Source organism: Pistacia vera, unplaced genomic scaffold, assembly GCF_008641045.1.
Source record: "Pistacia vera cultivar Batoury unplaced genomic scaffold, PisVer_v2 Contig70, whole genome shotgun sequence".
Taxonomy (NCBI): domain Eukaryota; kingdom Viridiplantae; phylum Streptophyta; class Magnoliopsida; order Sapindales; family Anacardiaceae; genus Pistacia; species Pistacia vera.
Genome location: NW_022196557.1, coordinates 608,666 through 613,491, shown reverse-complemented (window position 1 = coordinate 613,491; position 4,826 = coordinate 608,666). Strand labels below are relative to the sequence as shown.

General features: G+C 38.1%; 1 non-coding gene across 1 annotated transcript; it reads right to left on the bottom strand.

The window, feature by feature from the left end:
• Positions 1-1,585: 1,585 nt before the first annotated feature.
• LOC116114114 lies at positions 1,586-1,692 on the bottom strand. The gene has a single exon (XR_004125509.1). It is a non-coding gene; the product is annotated as a small nucleolar RNA R71 (small nucleolar RNA).
• Positions 1,693-4,826: the final 3,134 nt, after the last annotated feature.

The window sequence follows — 4,826 nt, the reverse complement described above, 5'->3', positions numbered from 1 at the left end:
TGGGCGAACTATATAAGAAAAACCTTGCCATTTTGGTGGAGGGTAGTCTGGTTTTCGTTTGGTTTAGAGTCGCTTTTACATTTGGAGAGAAGATTTTGAGCTTTAATCTTGTGGATTCTTCAACTAGGGGAGATCTCTACTCTTTTCTCTTTATTTCAATATGTTGACTACTGTGTTTACTGTTTTTCTTGCTGTTTGTGTTAATTTAGATATGAACTAACCCATTTTGGGTTATGGTATTGATGTAATTCAGATTTCTATGGATTAATCAATTGGTTATTGTTGCTTTTATATTCTATTGCATAGATTGTGTGATTATTCCGATTTTTATTGATTTTACTTGTTGAACATGATGAGATTGAGAAATGAATCATGTTGAGTTTCTTGGATAATCACCATTGTTGTTTTGAATGCTAGAGATAGATTTGAGAAACAATGAAATCAATCTAGGATTCCATTAGCTTAATGAACTTGGATTTGTTAATCTTCAATTTGTTGGGTGTGGAAGATTAATAGGGAAAAGTAGGAATTCATAGCCTGAGAATGTATGTTTTACAACTTAGGGAATTCGGTTTACAATCCGTGCACGTGGGTGTAAAAGTAGCATAATCCACAGAATTAATCCATAGAGTCTGAATGAAGTCAAACCCTAACCGTTTGCTTACATTGATATTACTCGCGTTAAATCTTGCTTTCATAATTTAGTTGTTTTTACACTTAGTAAATTTTGCTTTCAGTTAAGTTTAATTTCTCCCATAAATCCAAACAATTTTTGGTTTCTCCAACTTGAAAACAAATAGGAAATTCAGTGCTTAGCAACCAATCCTCGTGGGAACGATACTCACTCATCACTTTATTACTTTGAGCAACTAGTGCACTTACTATATTTGCATGTTGTAGTAATGACGCATCAAGTTTTTGGCGCCGTTGTTGGGGATTGATTTTTGTGTTAACATTGAGTTTTTCTTGTGTTAGCTAGATTGGAGTTTATTTCTTTTGTTTTAATTGTATGTTAGTTTAATTTTTGTTGTTCTTTTCTGTGAGCTTGTGATCGCATTTTTTTCTCTCTTTCTGTGTAGTTTATGCGAAGAGCTAGACGTTAGCCAGTAGTTCCTGTTGATCTGAGATTGAAAGAACCACTAGAAGACTTAACAGAGAAAGAAGAGAACGAGAGACTACAGTTGAACCAGAGGCCATAGTTATTGAGATGGCAGAAAATAGAACATTAAGGGAATTCTCAGTTCCCACAGTTGATGGCAATGGTTCGAGCATAACTAGACCAGCAATACAATCCAACAACTTTGAAATAAAGCCGACAATCATCCAAATGATCCAATAGTCAATACAGTTTAAAGGAGATTTGAAGGAAGATCCAAATCTACACATTGCAAACTTCTTAGAGATTTGCAACACCTTCAAGTCAAATGGAGTGTCAGATGACACCATCAGATTGAGACTATTCCCGTTTTCATTGAGGGATAAAGCTAAAGGATGGTTAATGGCACTACTATCAGGAACGATCACAACATGGAACAAATTAGCACAGAAGTTCCTGACCAAATTCTTTCCTCCAGCAAAATCAGCGAAAATGAGAAATGATATCACATCTTTTCTACAGGAATAGTTTGAATCATTATATGAGGCATGAGAAAGATACAAGGAACTACTGAGGAGGTGTCCACACCATGGGTTGCCAGTTTAGATGCAAGTCCAAACGTTTTATAACAGATTGATGGTTAATGTGCAAACCATGGTGGATGCAACATCGAGAGGAGCATTGCAAAATAAGACACTAGAAGAAGCTCATGCGTTGCTTGAAGTTTTGGCAAGTAACAACTATCAAAGACCTAATGAGAGGGTGCAGCCAAAGAAATCCATGGGTCTTCATGAAGTTGATGCATACACAGCCATTTCAGCCCAACTTATAGCACTTCAGAAACAATTGGGAAGTATGCAGGTAAATTCTATTCAAGCACCTCAACTAACTTGTGAATTTTGTGCAGGTAGTCATATGAGTAGTGAATGTCAAGTGGGGAATACATTTGCTTCAGCGTTAGAACAGGTTAACTAATTGGCAGGAAATCAAAGGCAATTGAACAATCCGTACTCCAACACATATAATCCTAGTTGGAGGAATCATCCGAACCTATCTTGGGGCAATCAAAATCAACAGAATTAGCAGAACAATCAATGGAACCAAAGAACGATGCCAAACAACCAAGTGGGGGTGAACAATCAACCTGGAGAGCAAAGAGTGACAAAACTTGACGACATGTTTGGAAAGTTTATGCAAGAGACCACAAGTTTCATGAATGAGACCAGGACTAATTTCAGAAACCAAGGGGCGTCCATTTGGAACTTGGAAGTACAGGTGGGTCAATTGGCTGATAAGCTAAATAAGAGACCACAGGGTTCCCTACCAAGCAACACGGTAACTAACCCACGTGAGCAAGTGAATGCAATAACTTTGAGAAGTGGGACAATTTTAGAAGAGGTGGAACAATCAGGGAAAGAAGGAAGCATGCCAAAAGAAAAGAAAGATTCCAATGAGGAAGTAGATGAAGAGATAATTGTTGAAGAGAAACCAACCAGTTCTAGGGAAGATGAACCAAAGCGGGAAGAGAGGCAAAGGCAAAAGAAAGAAAAATTTTCATTTCCCGAGATACCACCAAAATTGGCACATCACACACCTCCGATGCCTTTCCCTCAAAGGCTCAGAAAAGAAAAATAGGATAAGCAGTTCATTAAATTTCTTGATGTATTTAAAAAACTGCACATTAACATTCTTTTTGTAGATGCATTACAACAGATGCCAAGCTACGCGAAATTTCTCAAGGAAATTTTATCAAACAAAAGGAAGTTGGATAATGAGGAAACAATGATGCTCACAAAGGAATGCAATGCCATTCTATAGAAGAAGCTGCCACCAAAACTTAAAGATCCAAGGAGTTTCACTGTCCCTTGTGTTATAGGGAATATTACAATTGATAGGGTGATAGGGTTTTGTGTGATCTGGGTGCAAGCATAAACCTTATGCCTTTTTCTGTTTTTAGGAAATTAGGAATTGGTGAAGTGAAGCCAACAACCATATGCTTGCAGCTTGCAGATAGATCCATAGAGCATCCAAGGGGCATTGTTGAAGATGTGCTGGTCAAGGTGGACAAATTTATTTTTCCGGCAGATTTCTTTGTGTTGGATATGGAAGAAGATAAGGAGATTCCTTTCATCTTGGGATGACCATTTCTGGCTACTGCAAGAGCTTTGATTGATTTTCAAGAGGGGAAGTTGATCATGAGGATGCAAGATGAGGAAGTGACATTTAATGTCCTTGAGTCTCTGAAATTCTCATCAAAGCGAGAGTCATGGTTCAAAATTGACTTGGTGGGTCAGTCAACAATTGAAACTTCCCAACTTAACGATCCTAATTCTTCAATTAAAGGATGCATGGTCAAGTCAAGGCAATTCAAGGAGGAGGACCACAACCCAGAAATTTTTACACCATCCTGAGATGGGCCACAACCGAGCATGTGTCTTCACACAGGACGGATTCCTCAGCTCAAAAAGGGTGAGGGAAAGTCAGGAAAATGGAAGGCTGTCGATCAGAATGTTTGAGCCATGAAAGGAATGACAAAAATCATCAACAATTGAAGCTTCGGTGCAAGGACAATGCTAGGGAGTTGATGTATTTGGATAATCCGGATTGACATGAAGACTTGAGAAAGTCGAGTTTCCGACTATAAACAAGCACTTCTTGGGAGGCAACCCAAGTGTTTTCATTTCCTTATTGTTTTGAATTTGCTTAGCTATCTCATGATTTAGAATGATTTTTGATTTCATGTGTTTTGGATGTTTTAGGTGAATTATCGAATCAAGGCGAAAAAATGAAATTTTCCAGATTTCGCCACGACGAAGTATTTTCTTTGTCGCGGTGAAGTACATTTTGCACAAGAAAGAATTTGAAAAGTCCCAGACTTTGCTGCGGCGAAATTTTCTCTTCCCCGAGGCTACATGCTCTCGGGAATTTTTCGCCGCGGCAAAACAATTTTCTTCACCGCAGCAGAAGGAGTTTTGTGAAATTTAACTAAGGGAATTTCGCCGCGGCGCTGTATGCATTGGAAATTTTTGCCGCGGCATCGACTAGGTTCATATTTGTTCTTAACCGAAGAACTTCACCGCGGTGAAAACTGCTTTTAATAAGTAGTGAGTTGCAACTCTTCATTTTCGTGAAAATTTTCAAAACACATCCGAGAGCAAACTTTTCCACCTTCAATCCAGAGCTTCTCCAGTGAATCTCCATCACTTTTCCTCACTCCTTAACCCTCACAAACACCAAAACAACTCATTTTAGCAAGTATCTCTACGAAAAATTGAAGAAAATTTTTGGAAACCCTTAGGTTCAAGAATTTGGGGATCTTGTGATCTAGGCCGAATTTAGTTAAATTGGTGGTGAATACATCTTGGGATTGGTAAGATTTCGAGTTCTCCAAACTTTAAATTGATCAATTTCGATTATTAGAGTTTTGAATCTGAAATTTTGATTGTTTGCGTGAGTTGCAGATTTTTAGTGTTGTTTGTGCTTTGATTGTGATTAAAGAAGTGTGGATCTTGAACTGTGTGGTGTTGGGGAGGTTAGGTTTTCAATTTGGGAGTGTTTTGTTGAGTTTGGACGAAGAGTGATTTTTGGGGTTTAGGTGCAATTTTTTAAAATTTTGGTGTTTTTGCAGGAGTGATTGTGGTCAATAGTAGGGTATTTAGAGTTGAATTGTCTGTTTAGAATATTAGTTTGGGGGTACATTAGAGTCAAACCAAAAATGCCGCTCAAAGTA